Genomic DNA, 18,674 nt, shown 5'->3' on the forward strand with positions numbered 1-18,674 from the left:
TTTTACACTTTTTACAATTTTAGTCAACTAAATTGGCTTTTAATTGAGTCTACAATATTTGTATTATATTTAGTCTACTAAAAATAATATTGTAAGGTAAAGATCCTACAATATAAAGCGCCTTGAGGCAACTGTTTGGTGCTATATGAATAAACCTGGATTCAATTCAAAAACTAGGCAAAAAAAAAATACACGTTTGACAACTACTCTTTCAAGAATGTGCATGCGTTTGTGTGTATTTGGCTGAAATTATTTGAAAGTTTTATCATTGCTTCTGTTGTAGGGTTTCTTAGAAATATTTCATCACCTCCAGACCAAAGACATACTGTACTTGTCCATATAATGTATGTGAATTAATTCGGTGAGCACAATCAGACCTCTGAATTACATTACAGTCACACCGAAGCTGATGATTAAAACATGCTCCTCCTGTCTGCAGATTGCTCTCGTACGTGGGAGGGCACTTCCCAAGTATCTGTGCAACCATTTTCCATTTTATGTCCTGCTGTGGCTCAAACGGGAATTACTGCGACCTCCTGCATTGATTGGCTGGGACATCATTTGCAGGAGTCCCATAATTAGAATTGGAGTTAATCCCTCTCTGTCTTCTCCCCACTGCATATTTTCCTTCTTGAGAGCTGACCTCTTTCAAAGATAAGGTGCACACCTTCCTTGTCTCTCTGTTCCCGAGACTTCTGAGCACAGCTGATAAACCTCACTTTTTTTGAGACTTGCTGTCTGAACCTTGCCCTCCAATTTTAAATGCCTGGTTGTCTTGCAGTCAATCAGCTGCTAATTAACGATACCTCATCCTGCTTCCCTGCCATTCACTCTATCTCCCTGTGTGGATATCTTGTCTGAACATTCATGTTCACTTTTGGCTGTTGACAGCACTGAAAGGAAGGTCATAGTGTGATGAATTAATAACGTTAAACACACACAAAAAACCCACTACATTTTTTAAAAAGAAGTGTTTCTTGGCTTTCTTCAGATTTGGTCCAGAATCAATGGATGGCAGAACTCTTCTGGTAAGAAATCTAAAGATAATCAACAGTAATTTTCAAAGGTGAGAATTGTACTATAATTTAACACATTCTTTCCTTTAGTGGTATGTAGATATGTAAATACTTTTCTTCCAATGAGCCTTTGATTTGTAGATGATTATGTTTGACATTTTGGCTCTGTCAAGTATAATAAGTGACAATAGATCATTTCTGGTCGTTAACACCTTACATTATATGAATGACACAGAAAAATCTGTCAACAATTTTTAATGAGCATTTTTTGGAAAAATGGGGATATGAAAAATGTTTCTCCTCTTATGCTATAAAAGCACACATTTCCAATGCACAACAGTGTTAACTAAACACCATCAAAACTGATACAATATAACCAACGACCATGAAAGGTGGTTTTTTTGTTGTTGTTGTTAAAAGCTGGCACAATAAAATGAAGAATATATTTTTTTGATAGTCACAAACTCAATAAAACAGTATAAAAACAGCTAGATGTCTACTCTAATGAGATATTATTATTAATATTATTGTAGTAGTAGTAACAGTAGTATACTAGTAGATGTGTGTTGACATTTTCCAAGACAGCCAGGCCTTCATCATGACACATGGTTTATGTTACTTTTAAATTTATAGAATATAAACCAATAAACCAATTTAGGTACAAAAATACTGATGAATCACTGATTTTTAAATATGAACTGTTTGTGATCCCGAGTAAACCAGGAAAAGAATACATTTGTTGTAATGGCCTATTCAAATTTTAGACCAGCAATGCTATAATGAAGAGTGGGCTACAAATCTTCTGCACTGATTTGATAGACTGACTAACTTATAGAGAAAATAATCACTTCAAGTTATCGCTGTTGAAGGTGATTCTATAGGTTGTTGAATCATGGAGCGTACATACTTTTGCATTTTGCATTACTTTTGTTACATGAATAAGGACACAGCAATGATGAACAATGATGCACTACAAAACAGTAGTGTGTCTGAGGTTGTTTTGTCCTGACACCTAAAAGAAGATGGTGAGTGTGTGATTTCTTTTCTCCATTACTTTAACTTATGAGCACCTTTTATTTGCGTGAATGAAAACCAACTAGTTCATCTAAATACATCCATTATTCATCTTATTTGTTATGCCATTAAGCTATTATCAGACGTGCCCGGAAACATCTGGCCATGTGATTGGTGTCAAAACTAACTAGATATGTATCACTGACGTGGATCTACAGTGTCCGTCTCCTTTTCTATACAACCAAAAACAGCAGCAGTTTCATTTTAAGGTCAGTTGTGGAAACGTAATACTCAGCTATACAAAAACAGTCACAACAACAAACTAGCAGATGATATGAAAGGGCAGCAGTACTTGAGCACAATAGGGATTAATCATAATAAGATTCCTGATACAGAGAAATATGGACACTGGACCATAAAATCATCATTTGAACATCAAAATAGGCCTAGTAGTGAACTGCTGCCTCGGCAATATAAGCCACCCATTCCATTATAATTATGTGATATTGTATAAATTAATTAAACAGCAGTGTTAGAAAAAATTGTGAAGTTTTTACATTTCACATGTTATTTCATAGACCATGTGTATTTACACATCAGAAGTGCTGTCTTGTCTGACAGGGATGGAGATGTTGCTCACTGAGCATGGATTAACTGCTGCTAATCAACAGCTCCATATGTATGTCAAGTCAGACGTTTTGTTTTTTTCTGGCAGTAGTTGATTCCATGTATGACTCTATCAGATTGTTTTGAGATGTGCCGTGTTTTTAACAAGATGCCAGACAGTTTGATCTCTGCCCTGTAGCTTCTCGTTAAGTTGATTTAACCAATGGAATGTGTCACTCACAAAAACCAAACTTCAAGTGTAAAAGCATCAATCATTCTGAGCGACAGAACTGTGTCTGCTTTTTTCTGCACACATATTAAAACATGGGAAATTTTCAACAAGCTGGCAATCATTTTTACCCATCTTGTTATTCCTTGTTAAGTTAATTCAAGTGATGGATTATACCTCTCAGAAAACAAACCTCAGCCATACGTACATCACTCAATGTGAGTGACAGATACATTCTGCTCACAGCTGTGAGGAGCCAACATGTTCCCTGACTGTTAGCAGTTTGTTTACTCACCATTATTCCTTATTATCTGGTTGTTATGTCTGTTCATATTTTTACAGCACATCTACACTTTTTGATGCTGGGTAAAATATGTAACTGAAATCAGCAACAGAAGATAACAATAAATACTGTAACACAACTATATATGCAAAAATATATGCTTGCTTTGAATTTGACACTAGCCATGCACTTCATCATAGTACACATCCTCTATCAACTTTCTTAGGAAATGTATTCATTCACCTTGTTATCTTTGGTTATTACCCAATTCCACACATCATTAACACAACAGATACTTATTCATGGCAGGGCTCTAGACTAACGTTTTGGCATGGGCGCACCGGTACGCCTAACTTTAAAAATTTAGGCGTACCAGCACAAAAGTTAGGCGCACTCAAATTTTTCAACCGCATCGCTTAACACCGCAGTTTTACATGTCAGGGCTCTAGAGTGCGACCAATTTGGTCGCAAATGCGACCAAATTTTTCCGTGGTGCGACTAAAAAAAAACATTTGGTCGCACCTGTTTGGGTAACAAAAAACAAAAAAAAATCTCTGCAACTCTCCGTGTGGTCAACAACAGACACACATTATGCCCCTATCGTGGACTAAACCAATCAGAGATAGTCAGGGGCGGGACCTCTCTGATTGGCCGTGGTCCAGTGGAAAGTGCAGGTAGAAGAGGGAGGTGAGTAGCTTTAATAAGGCGATATCAATTCATTAACGGATTCCACACAAAGACGTAAACACAGAGCGACCCGACGCATCAGAATCAGCTTTGTCTTTCTCGGCTTTCTCACCGGACGGCCCGAACACGGACACGCTGTCGGAGCTTAGCAATTCTGATGCGTCGGGTCCGCGCTGTGTTTCCGTCTTTTTGCGCTGATTCTGAGCTGCAGATTTTGTCTCTCCAACCAAAATTCGCCGAGCCAGCAGCAAAAGAAGCAGCAAACTGCGCTTCACATTTGATCAATGTCGTCATGAATTCCCTCTGACTTTTGCTGTTTTGCTTCCACCACGATAAAAATTACACTTCCTACACAGCTCCCTGTGTGTACTTCAAGAACAGTTTCCCGTCTCAAATCTCTGTTTTCTGGATTATTCATTCGCTTATTACCCACCAGTCTACCGTTGTTTACAGCGCTGTCTTTTTCTTTTTTTCACTTAAATGACCTCGGACAAGAAAGCCTAATTTCTGCTGTTCAATACTGAAGAAATTTAAACTTCTTAAAATTATGCAAAATTGCAGAATATTTTTAAGGTTATCTGCTATAAAACGCCAGACCAGGAAAATCTCCTTCATGTTTTTCTGTGTTTTATTCTCAGTTACTTTGACACAAAGGCATCTGCTGTGATGTTCACAATTCTGATGAAGTCTCACAAGTGTCAGTACTGATAAATGATCAGAATTATAATATTTCTGACTGTCTGAGGCTAAACTGAATCGAATCAGGACTTTGAGAACCGGAATCGAATGGATTATAGAAATCAGTGATGATACACAGCCCTAGTGAGCAGCCTAGGCCTGAGAGAAGTGGATGTAGCTGTGGGTAATAAGAAAAGATGAAAAGAACGATTGATAACTTTTGTGTTAAGTTAAGGACTGATCCGTCTGAAATTCATAGCCAGCTGACACGGTGCCATCAATCTTTGAATGCTGAAAAAGCAGCAGTGTATCCAGAAAACACATTATATGCTGCAATAAATGCACTGCCCAAGTGTCCCCTCTCCCCACTGCCTTTCAGCAGCAGGCAGCAGCAAACAGGTCGTCAGAGGAGCCAAGATGATGATTAAGTTTAACATTTCCTACAATATTGACAAAGCACTTTAAGCACAAGATTGTTAGTTAATAATTTAGAAATGAATATTGTCTGTATGGACTTCCCCCCCCCAAAGAAGGTGCACATGTAAAACTGCGGTGTTAAGCGATGCGGTTGAAAAATTTGAGTGCGCCTAACTTTTGTGCTGGTACGCCTAAATTTTTTAAGTTAGGCGTACCGGTGCACCCATGTCAAAAAGTTAGTCTAGAGCCCTGCATGTGCACTTTCTTTGGGGGGGAAGTCCATACAACGCGCGGCTCTTTTGTCCTTATACTGCGGCTCCGCGTGGTTTGGGAAAATAAATTAGAAGTATTTATCTGAAGTGTATTTTATTTATGTTAGTGCTTTTTTAACTTGTAGTTCTAAATTGGAAGATTATTGTGATTTTTAAATATAAAAATACAATTATATTTTATTATTTCATCGCTCACAACAAGCGTCACACTTGCGGAAGCCGGTATACCCGCTGAAACGCCGTGCATTTATCGAGACTTTGAACCCCAGGTAGGCCAATTATGGATCTTCGAATTCACATTATGTCGACAGCTGTTCTCCACCGTGAATTATGTTAAAAACAAACACCGCTCACGCCTCACAGATGACAGCTTACAGTCCTGCGTAAAGATGAAAGCCCCGATTTGCAGATGCTGTGCGCCGAGGTTCGGGACCAGAAGTCTCATTGTAAACATATCACGGCAGACCCGACGATGTTTGCATGAACATGCTTTTCAGCATCTCTTTATTGACCCCTTTTCACACACAGTTGCTGTACGCATACAGCCGGCTGTAGCTTTGCAGCTCACAGCCCGACACACACCAACAACAGCAGAGAGCACAGACTTTAAGGCGGCGAGGCGTGATTGCGGGTGCCGCTCAGGTGCGTCCGATTCCCATGCAGCAGCACTGCAGACCACACCCCGCCACACACATTAACCAGGTAAAATACATATTTAGGCAGAATTTTGCAAATATCTATTCTTTTTAGCGACATAGTGCTTTTTTTTCAATTACTTTTTAATTGGAAAAAAAACTGTTGTGAGGGTGGCGGCTCACAATGGTTTTTGTTTTCTACATGGATCATTTTAGTTCAGCTGGGTGTCTTTCCTTTTGTTATAGTTCTTTAAGAGTTCAAAATGTGTTAATTACATAAATAAAATGTAATTTTCTCTGTAGCACTTCATGGATTTTATAAGCAACACACCTTAGTTGCTCTGTGGATTCTTTTAAAAAGCAGTTAAAAACTTTTCTGTTCAAACAAGCCTTTTGTTGATCTACGTATTTTATATTCTTTACATTATTTGCATTTGATCTTTTACATTGTGTATAATGTCTATTGATTGTATTGTTTATTTGAATCTTTGTGTACAGCGCTTTGTGACTGCCTGTCTGTGAAAAGCGCTTAATAAATAAACTTTACTTACTTACTTTAGTTGTTTACACAAAGCACAAAAAACAATATATACAGTGTTATCTTCATTTTAGATGTCAAAAAGTATTTGCGGCTCCCAGTGTTTTCTTTTGCGTGGAAACCGGGTCCAAATGGCTCTTTCGGTGTTAAAGGTTGCAGACCCCTGTGTTAGAGTAAATGAATCAACACTCCAGAGTCATTCTAACTACCAGAAATCTCGAAGCACAGGCCGAGGGGGCAGTGTGGCAGCAATTTTTCACACCAGCCTATTAATCAACCAAAGACCAAGACGGACTTTTAATTCATTTGAAAGCGTGATGCTCAGCCTTGTCCACCCCAGCTGTAGGTATTACAGGTACTGCGCTGCAGTGGTTTGTATCATATCTATCTAATAGACTCCAATTTGTTCATGTAAATGGAGAGTCCTCTTCAGACACTAAGGTCAGTTATGGTGTTCCACAGGGTTCAGTGCTAGGACCAGTTCTGTTTACATTATACATACTTTCCCTAGGCAGTATCATTAGAAAACATAGCATACATTTTCACTGCTATGCTGATGACACCCAGCTCTATCTATCATCCATGAAGCCAGATAACACACACCAATTAGTTAAACTGCAGGAATGTCTTAAAGACCTAAAGACCTGGATGGCCGCTAACTTTCTGCTTCTTAATTCAGATAAAACTGAGGTTATTGTACTCGGCCCTGAAAATCTTAGAAATATGGTGTCTAACCAGATTCTTACTCTGGATGGCATTACCTTTGCCTCCAGTAACACTGTGAGGAGCCTTGGAGTCATTTTTGACCAGGACATGTCCTTCAATGCACATATTAAACAAATATGTAAGACTGCTTTCTTCCACTTGCGGAACATCTCTAAAATGAGAAATATCCTATCTCAGAGTGACGCTGAAAAACTAGTTCATGCATTTGTTACTTCCAGGCTGGACTACGGTAATTCTTTATCATCAGGATGTCCTAAAAACTCGCTGAAAAGCCTTCAGTTAATCCAAAATGCTGCAGCAAGAGTCCTGACAGGGACTAGAAAGAGAGAGCATATTTCTCCTCTTTTGGCTTCCCTTCATTGGCTTCCTGTTAAATCCAGAATTGAATTCAAAATCCTGCTCCTCACATATAAGGTCTTAAATAATCAGGCCCCATATTATCTTAATGACCTTGTAGTACCATATCACCCTATTAGAGCACTTCGCTCTCGCACTGTAGGCTTACTTGTTGTTCCTAGAGTATTTAAAAGTAGAATGGGAGGCAGAGCCTTCAGTTTTCAGGCCCCTCTTCTGTGGAACCAGCTTCCAGCTTGGATTTGGGAGACAGACACTATCTCTACTTTTAAGATTAGGCTTAAAACTTTCCTTTTTGCTAATGCATATAGTTAGGGCTGGACTAGGTGACCCTGAATCCTCCCTTAGTTATGCTGCAATGAGCGTGAGGCTGCCAGGGATTCCCATGATGCATTGAGTTTTTCCTTTCCAGTCACCTTTCTCACTCACTATGTGTTAACAGACCTCTCTGCATTGAATCATATCTGTTATTAATCTCTGTCTCTCGTCCACAGCATGTCTTCCATCCTGTTTTCCTTCTCTCATAAAAAACCGGTCACAGCAGATGGCCGCCCCTCCCTGAGCCTGGTTCTGCCGGAGGTTTCTTCCTGTTAAAAGGGAGTTTTTCCTTCCTACTGTCGCCAAAGTGCTTGCTCATAGGGGGTCATATGATTGTTGGGTTTTTCTCTGTATCTACTGTACAATATAAAGCACCTTGAGGCGACTGCTGTTGTGATTTGGCGCTATATAAATAAAATTGAATTGAATTGAATTGAATATGCTCTTCCAGTATTGGTCAATCTCCAGACTTGGTGGGGCTGTTCTCATATTTTCCTCTGCCACTGAGAGTACACCTTAAATAGTTCAGCTGAGTACAGCTATAGCATGATTCCCTTTTAACACCGTTAAGCAGTTTTATGTGTAAACACTAGATTAACAAGAAAGATTAACTTAGCAGGTACTGCCTGTGATGAGAATGAATGCTTTAATGTTAAACTTGCACTACAGTTATATTAGTGGTAAATCATTTATTAGTCATGTGGTGATGAGTTAGAGGATGTAACATGAAACTTTTGGAGACCTTTACAGTCAACCATGTACTGGCTGGGTTTGGTGCACTCCTGTCATGAAATTAGATGAAAGCAATTTCTGAGATAATTAAACAGACTATTTGCAATTTCTCATAACATGACCTAACAAGATTGGAATTATCCCATACTTTATTATGTATGTGAACTCGTGAGTGTGTGTGTCTACTGAAGTACTAACCAGTGTGTCAAATGTTGCTCTCAGCTGAGTGAGGATTTAGCGACAGCTTAATGAACACTGTAATTTCACTCTCTGCCCTGTCAGCAGTGCACCGGGTCTCTTTTTTATTGTCAGAGTGATGGTCGAGGATGCACAGTACTTTCTAAACTTTTCATCTCAGTATTTATGAGTGCTACATTCCTCTTATCCCTGACTTAATATGCTAAGCCATTGATTTCCCCATATTAATTCCCCATATAATGAAGAGTCTAAACTCTACCCAAAAGACATAAAAAGACATACTATACCCACACAGTCTGCTATTTTCTGAAAGTGAACAAAGGCTTTTTAAAGCGCTTCAGTCATGCAGTAAATGTATGATCTGTTCATCCTAGGAGAATATTGTTGGCAAGGCAGCAGTAACCACTAATATCCAAGTTACAGTGAAATTAGTTGTTGGGGATTTACTTTTTGAAATGGACTGTATTAATGAGTGGGTTCTCAGCTCTGGGTGTTTTTGTACAAGACACAAGAAAGTAGAACAAATCAAAGACCAAGTCTGACTTGGTGAGAGGTCATCCCGACACTGACGCACAGTGAGTGAAAGCAGAGTGTGTGTCTAGTGCTGCTTTTATAGCACTTCATATTTAACCAGGTGGTAAAAATGCCATTTCGTCAAAGCTCTTGGTGTGTTTTGTAGCAGTTTGAGCCTCAACATGGCTATTATGATTTTGTGAGAGAGTGTGTTATTCTCTCCCTAGTCTTTGACACGCCCATCTTCTCTAGAGCTAATTAGCAGCCACCCACTAAACAGCACTGCAAGTATTTAAGGGGGGGCAGGGGTAGAGCCAATAACTATAGCCAGAGCCCTACTCTTTGCCTTGACAGTAAGTGTGGATTCCTTTTGATTTTTGACTGTATCACCTCTATTGGGGTGATATGGTAAAGAGTAAGAGTAATGTATTACCCTGATCTGTATGCCAAGTATCCTTAGGCAAGAAGGATGCTCTCCAATGCATCCATCAGAGTGTGAATGTTTAGATGGAAAGCACTTAAAGCATAGAAGAAAGCGAATGTGGCATGTTGTATAATGTGCTTTGAGTACTCCGGGAGACTAGAACAGTGCTATATAGGAATCAGGCCATTTACCATATTTGTTAAACCAGCTCCAGTTTGGAGACAGACATCCTTTCTACTCTTAAGATTCGGCTTAAAACTGGATCAGGGAAGCCTAAATCCTCAGTTATGCTGCAATAGGCTTAGGCTACTGGAGCTAAGTAGTGATGGTAAATTTGATTCTTTTTACTGAATCGAGTTTTAATGAGTGACTCACCAATGTGAATCGGGTTTTTTGAGTCATTTAATTCACTGAGTCAGTTGACCAGAGAGTGCCAAAAATGTACATTTTCACTCAAACTTAATTTCTCTTTTCATGTATATCCTACTGCTAAGATGAGTGATTCTAAAAGAAAACAACTATTTTATAGAGCAAAAAAGAGCAAAAAAAATTTCTAAAGGGAACATTTATTTTGTTTAATTTTTATTTTATTAGTATTTTCCTTAAATTTGTCAAATATATATTTTCTCATCTAAATGTCCACTGAGCTGTGAGCCAGGGGGCGGTAATGCGCCTTAACATTGGTTGCCAACCAAGAAGAAGAAGAAGCTGTGAGCCAGGAAGGGAGGGGGTGAGTGAGTGAGTGATTTGTTCATGCTATGATTCAGCACAGGAGGGTGGGAGTTAGTGAGTCCTGAGTGATTCACTTACGCTACGATTCAGAACAGGAATGGAGGGGGTGAGTAGCTCAAATGTGCTGTTAGCATGTTAGCAGAGCGATGCTACTGTGAACCAAGGAGCTATTGTCTTGATGTGAGCTTCTACTCAGGGTTTTTTCTTCCAGTTCAGAGCAGAAATGTTTTTGTTAAGATACTGGATGTTGTGTTTTTCTCCACAATTTTAATTATAAGCTAGATATATTTCTACTAATGAAATTAGTTTGCTAACAGCAACAGGGATGAGTCAGTGGGCGTTTCTCAATATGCGTACTTGTGCGTACTTGTGTTGTCGTGTACTCGTGATACGTCATCAGTCGGAGACCAAATACTGTTCCAATTCGAAGTATGCATCAAGCCGAGAACGCGAAAAAGTCCCGGATGTGTTCTCGCTCCGCCCGTTTTATCGAGCATGCATCGGTGTGGACTTGGTACAGCTAAATATCCCAGAATGCATTTCGTCCAAAACTCAACAGCGGAGTGTCCACTAAAATAAAAATAAAAGCGTTCTAACATCTCACCTGCTTGTTTTCATTAAGGTATGTACACGTATGTACATGTACACTATTTTTATTAATAGAGGTTTCACAACTGAGGTTAAAAATGATATATAAGTCACTTAGATCACTTCTAAATGTTAATGTTTGGTGTATTCCAGTGTTTTATTTGTTCCTGAGTAAACCGGTTTGGCTGTGATTAAAGTTAAGCTTCATAACATGTTACTCACAGTTAAATTAAGAGGGGACGGCAGTAAAACTCCGGACCTGTGACATCATCACGCACGCAGGTGTTCCAATTGTACATATCGCGAGTCCGTGCTCGCGTTCTCGGCGGGTACGTACTCCCGTGCGTTCTCGGCGAGTACGTACTCACCGAGAACGCGAGTACGTACTCGCGTACTTGAGAATTGAGAAACAGCCAGTGAGTCAGTTGGGCTTGTGAATCATGATTCATGAGTCAGTAAAGTGATTCTCGAGTATTGAACGATTCGTTCATGATTCGCACATCACTAGAGCTAAGGCTCCAGTCACACAGGCCTAGAGACTGGTTAGTGACCCTCTGGCAACCGCTGATGGCTGGAGAAAAACACTGTTTGCGATGCAAACTGGAGCTCTTGTTCAAGTTTTAGTACTACTCAGAAAGTAAATGGTGTTTGCAGAAAATATATTCCAACAGTATCTGTTCATTTCCTTTGGAAATGATGGTGAAAGGTCAAAGTCAGTGACCCCTTTGGTCATAACTTTAGAGCTCATAAACAGAAGGAGAGAGAGGCTTCTGTTTACACTTTTGTTTCTCTAATCAACTGACACACTAATGCACTAGACATGAAGAAGAACGACAGAGCTTAACAAAATAAAGTCTGTTGGTGTATTACAAATCAGACCTATTGCCTGGCACTTTAAAATAAGTTCAGCAAACTAAAGTCCAAAGTGAAACATCTGAAAAAGAAAACATGAATGCATATTGCAACTTGACTGTTCACCAAAAGCATATAATAAGTAATTCTAGTTCACTTTGCAATGAGGAGAAAAAAGGTAAGATAATCATAATGGATCAATAACAGTAAATACATTATACTAGCTCAGAGGTCTTGAATATTATTTCCTTTGAGAGCTTGATCAAATGAAGGTGGCTGAGAGCTACTCGTGGTTTCATATTTCTAGTAAAATTTATTCCCATTAGAAATCCACAGCCTCAAACTGCTAAACTAGATTTGACTCATTACCATAAGAGTCAAATTCTGATATTTCATTATATTTTATATCACCCTTTTCCAACGCCCTCTCCCCTTCATTTAAGCTTCACCATGGCCTAATGGTGCCCTGGACACCTAGCATTAGTTAGGTGATGGTTCAGAAAATAATTACTACGTTTCAGATGGTCATCTTTTCATAGCAAACAATCCAAAGTCACTGCAAGATATTAATGACAAACCTCATGCTGTGAATGCAGTATTCCCAGGTATTCTCTCGACTGAAGATTGGTCTATTTTCGTGTCTCCTTTCTGCTATGATGGAAGGATCAAGACAAAGTTAACTGTGATTAACCACATGTTTTAGAAAGCTGATTTTAGTTTCACTAGCCAAACCCAGGTCCAATAACTGTCAGACCTCTTGAATCAAGAAGTCACTTAAACAGAACCTGTTTGACAAAATGAAGTAGGCTAAAAGCTTTTAAGAGCAGGCACATCATACCACGAACTCATGAATCTCAAGAATAAATGAGAAACAAAGGCACTGACACATTTCAGTCTGGAAAGGTTTACAAAGTCATTTGTAAGATTCTGGGTGAGAAAGAGCCATTGTATATACTGGGAGAAAACCTGGAACAGTGGTGAACCATCTGAAAAATGGCTGGCCTACTAAAATTACTCAAAGAGCACAAAGAGCACTGTCCGCCAATGCAGCAAGTGACAAACCAACCCAGAACAACATCTAAAACGCCTCACTTGCCTCAGTTAAAGTCAGTGTTTGTGATTCAACAACACCAAACATACTGGGCAAAAAATGGTTCCAATGTGAAAACCACCGCTGACCAAAAAAGAACACAAAGGCTCTAAAATCTGCCAACAAACATCATCATGATCCCCAAGACTTTTAGGGAAAAAGATAAAAAGAGATAAAAGTTTAAACTACAAGCTACAATTGTCTCATTGTTGGTTGTAATTGGTCAATGAAAGAAGCCAGCAACTGCTTGATTTAAAAGTACTGAACAAAATTCAACTTTTAGTGATACATTTTGAAGTAGTTGGCATGTTATAAAATGCCGCTCTATCATCTTGTGCAACTTCATCACTTACAATACAGGGGAAGGGATTGTATTCTGGTTGTTGACTGGTTGGTAGAACATCCTTCCTTGGAGTGTTATTTCATTTGTCCTGGCCATTAATGCGGTGGGCTCTCTTATTATACAGATTTTTGGTAAAGATTTATTTCGATCAGCTGCTGTTTTTGTCTTTGTGGCGGGGTGTGGTCGACGGTGCCGCAGCAGGAAAGGCAGACGCACCTACACGGCATTGCAATCACTCCTCGCCAGCTTAAGATCAGTGTAGGGTCCTGTTGTGGTGTTGCTGTTGTTCGTGGTATGTGGCTGGCAGCTGGGAGACTAAGCCGAATTGTGTGAAGGGCAACCGCAATAAAGAAAATGTTCAAGATTGGTGAAACGTGGTCATGTCATGCCTCTTACCTGCCACAGCCTTTTTTGTCTCTCAAAAAATACACAAAAACCAACTTCTTTTGTCTCTAATTATCAGCTTCCACTTGTAAGAAAACACACTTGTGTTCCAAAAGAACATTTATTGAAGTTGTAGCTTAGTAGCTTGATATAGTATGTGGCTATGATGCAGGCCTGGCAACCTCTAATGTCCCTGCTGACACAAAACAACTGCTGAATGAAAATCTCCTTCATGTTTTTCTGTGTTTTATGCTCACTTTGACACAAAGGCATCTGCTGTGATGCTTACACCTCTGATGAAGTCTCACAAGTGTCAGCTTTCTCTTTATAGATATAAAAATATGGATATGTACTGATAAATGATAAGAATTGTAATATTTCTGACTGTCTGAGGCAACATGTCCACGATTCAAATTGAATCGATTTATTTGAATCGTGGATCAAATCAAATCGGGACCTTGTAAATCGGAATCAAATCGATTCTAGAAATCAGTGACGATACCCAGCCCTAGTTTAGAGTGCACTGTTAAAAAAAACATCTTAAAAAAACGGTAATATTCTGGCAGCTAGGGCGCCAAAATACTACCGTAAAATAACAGAAAATAACTTCCTCATAAAAATACGGTTATTTCCAGTAATGACAATACAGTTTGTTGCGCTATTTTTACATGGGATCTTGCCTTTTCAGGTGATTTTAAACATTAAATTAGGAACATGTTAATGTGATTAAACAATGAAATTACCTATAAATAGGAAAAAAACCCAAATCCTAAAAAAACAGTAATATTCCGGCAGCTGGGGCGCCAAAATAGTACCGTAAAATAACAGAAAATAACTTTCTCATAAAAATACGGTTATTTTCAGTGGTGAAAATAGTTTGTTGCGCTAATTTTACATGGGATTCTGCCTTTTCCAAGTGCTGTTAGACATTAAATTAGGAACATTTTATGATATTTATGATAATAATACTTATGTGATGTAACACAAGCTTATAGGAATCATGTTATATACTTTTCCATAGCATTACATTTGAATTCAACAGTTCAATCTTTCAAATAACGGACAGATATTTGTGAAATCATGATACATTTGTGAATGTATTTTAACAATCTAAATATGCATATGTACAGACAGATACATTTAATAAACATGAAAATTATGTTTTATTACATTACAGTGATTTAACGTTAATTGACATTTGAAATGTGAAATCACAGTCTATTTACCTGACTTTAATGATATTCTAGAAAGACAGTACAAAACTGTAAAATATACAGTAAGATACTTTGACATTACTATTTTTTGGAACAGTGTGACACAGGCCTCAGTAAATTTCTAGGATATCATTTTGTGAAATAACTATTTAAGTACTGAAAATGTGTGGAACACAGCGGTTATGACCAGAAATATGTGTTCTGTCCAATTAAAACCCGTTGTGTACAATGCGATTATGAGTTTCACCCAATTTTCAAAGCTTGAACAGCACAGTTTTAAATCTAATATTAAAACTATATCCATTTTTTATGTCCAGGTTCTTGTTTATTGGCCTTTTTTACCTTTGGTTCACAAAATTAGTATATCAGGATATAGTACTCTTTTTTCTTTAAAAGCTGGTTATATTCAAAACCAAAAATTGGCTATATTCATTGCACCCACTCAACATCTACACTGGACTGAAAGACAGCACAGAGGAACTAATCATAGCAGCACAAGAACAAGCTCTGAGCACAAGATCCATAGAGGCTGGGGTCTATCACACCAGGCAAGACCCCAGGTGCAGGCTGTGTAAAGATGCCCCTGAGAAAATCGAGAAACATCTGTGCCGAATATGGCCTGGAAGTCCCGAGGTCAAAATGGGAGACGCCCCCAAGGGTGGTAGAGAATGACTGAACTAAGATCCTGTGGGACTTCCAGATACGGACGGACAAAATTGTGGTGGCTAACCAACCCGACATAGTGGTGGTAGACAAACAGCAAAAGACGGCCGCAGTGATCGGTGTAGCGGTTCTGAATGACAGCTACATCAGGAAGAAGGACCACAAGAAACTTCAGAATCAGAATACTTTATTAATCCCGAAGGAAATTATGGGTTACAGCAGGCAGCACGCTAATGGCGCATGCGCACTTACAAAGGAACCTTCTGACCAAACTTTACACAAACATCACATTGGGAAGACATGTCAGAGAGGTAGGCTGATAGGAAAAAACAACGAAAATACATAACATGACGTGGAGGAGAAGATGTGGAGGGTGAAGGTAACAGTGATCCCAGTGGTAATCGGAGTACTAGGTGCAGTGACTCCCAAGCTAGGCGAGTGGCTCCAGCAGATCCCAGGAACAACATCTCTGTGCAGAAGAGTGCAGTCCTAGAAACAGCTAAGATACTGTGCAGGACCCTCAAGCTCCCAGGCCTCTGGTAGAGGACCCGAGCTTGAAGGATAGACCACCCACAGGGTTGAGAGGGGAATATACATACATATATATATATGTAGCCACAGAGAACAACAAGTTTATATTTCTGCTTTCAACTGGTCTTTTTTTTCTCATGCTATATTCTAGAAAAATACTTTTGAACATATAATAGGTTTTCAAAGAAAAAACATACATCATACAAGGTAAAAGCTGCAGATCACTGACTATTGTTGACTATTATAGCATCTCAGACATCTCACCTGCAGACAGAAGGTGACCTTAGGGAAGTGAAGCGCTTGTAGTTTGTGTGGAGGACAAAGGAGCTCTTGCTTGGCTGCATCTTCATATCCCACAAAAAGCAGAAAATGTTCTACTATGCTGCCAAGAGAGCGTTGGAGGAATTTATGGAATCAAGCTCAGGTTATTAAAGTACACACGTAGGTGAACGCTCTATGTGTCAGCTTTTTGTGTGGAGCAGTCTCAAAATATCAAGCACAAAATTATAACCACAGTGTGGGATGCTACTGGAGCATGGATTTCATTTTTCCAACAAGGCAACAACAATAGCACTCAAAAAAGTACTTTTCGAGTTAAGTTTCTGGATTATAACATTGTGTAAGTTACTGGTTTCAAAACCAAAAATAGAGAACATACTTTTTAATTGGGCTGATAATACAATTAACTAGTCACATTATAATTATACAGCTATACAGTATTTCCAGTTTTTGTTATCTTAACTTCATCTTAACTGTAATTAACTGTATCTGCAACTATTTCTCAAAGCTTTGTCAGAAAAAAAATTTACTGGAGAGTTTCTTATGTGATTTTGTTCAATAAGCAGTTTCTTGCAAACTGGTACAATTTTTTTTTCAATTTTCCTTTTTTTGGAAGTTTATATGCTAAGAGTGAGTATTTTATCAATTTGTTGAATGACTAAGCCACAATAATTTGTATGGAATGCTTTGAATGCTGTTCAAAGCACTTGTATAAAGTGCTTTGGATTACAACTAGTCATTTACCATCTAGAGAAAAATGCGGAGACAGAATATTGACCTCTGTTCTTAGCTGACAGCTTTCAAACGAGAGATACTCTTTGCAATTAAATTGTTCTTTATTAAATTTACAACAAAAAAATTTATAATTACAAAAATATGAAATGATAAGCACAGTTAAATATGGGCAGCAGCAAGAATATTACAGCACAAAAGAGCCACCATCCACAAACTTGGCCTCCATTTGCAGAAAAAAAGAGAACTAAAGCACAACTAACATCAAATAAAGGGCCATGAGAGAGCTGAGTGATAAAACTGAATAGATTAAACCGTAGAATCAGCACTACTACCAGAGACACCCTTTTAATGCCTCTGGCATTAAGATATGCCATGTTTTTGGCTATTGTCTTTGCTTTGTTTTGTTTATCTATCTAAAAAAATTGAACAATATATGTGTTAAGACTGCTAGTAAGGGAGTGACTAAAAGTTGCTAAAAGTTAACTAAAAATTGTTTTCTTTCCTAAATTGTCTTTTATGTGTAGGTACAACATTGTTTCATCCCTTTAGTTAGTAGCATTTTTATTCTTCAATGAGCTATAGGTCAGTGATGATAAGTGGCTTAACAATGAATGAGAAAGCAGCCAATGTCCAAAGAAATGACCTTCAGAAAGCCTGGAGAACTATTGTTCAAGACTACTTAAAAATTACATAAAAGGTCTGGCTCCTTGGAAGCAAATTAGAAAGAAATGAGGATGGTTCAGCACACACTGGCATTAAGAGTTATTTTTGACTCACTTAAGGGCAGCAAAACAGATTGTAAATGCTGTTTGTTGTACAGTCTGCCGGACACAGATCACGTTTTGGAGAGAAGAGGACCTAAAAGCAGATGCTTGGAGGCAGGAAACCTAACAAAAGACAAGCCGTTTACTGAGGTTCATAACGGGATGCAAGAATAATTAACACAACAGATCTGAATCCTAAACTAAGATACGCCAGAAACTGAAACAACAGTTGCCTCAAGGTGCTTTATATTGTAAGGTAGACACTATAATAATACAACAGAGAAAACTCCAACAATTATATGACCACCTATGAAAAGTACTTTGGCGGCTTCCTTTCAACAGGAAGAAACCTCCAGTAGAATCAGGCTCAGGAAGGGCTGGTGGAAGATTGTTGCCCATAGTTGCCTTACTGTATGTGACTAGTTTTTATTCACTCATTTACATAGTAGAGGCTTGATTGAGTTCTACTCACAAACTTATCTACTGACAGTATATGCTGTTTTGCTGGTCCATCCAAACACTTCTAAATTAGGCCAGTGATCAGATGATGAAAACAAATTCATCAATATCAGACTCTGAGTGTCTTTATTTGAATCCTCATGGTATTTTGCATTTTAACAAACTAGTAACCCCAAAATATTGTCCTATGAATAATAATGTGTACAAATTAAAGTGTAAGAAAAAAATCAATCCAAGTGAAGAGTGAAATGTATTCAGGCTGTAAATTATTAAATGGAGTTAGCAGCAGCGGAGAGTTATGCAGTATTAACTTCTTTTTTATCTCGGGTTCCAGCTAATTGTGTTCCACCCTGATGATTCCACATCAGTGACTAATGGGGAGGTCAGGCAAATAGAGACT

Source organism: Oreochromis aureus, linkage group 18, assembly GCF_013358895.1.
Source record: "Oreochromis aureus strain Israel breed Guangdong linkage group 18, ZZ_aureus, whole genome shotgun sequence".
In the NCBI taxonomy this organism is placed as follows: domain Eukaryota; kingdom Metazoa; phylum Chordata; class Actinopteri; order Cichliformes; family Cichlidae; genus Oreochromis; species Oreochromis aureus.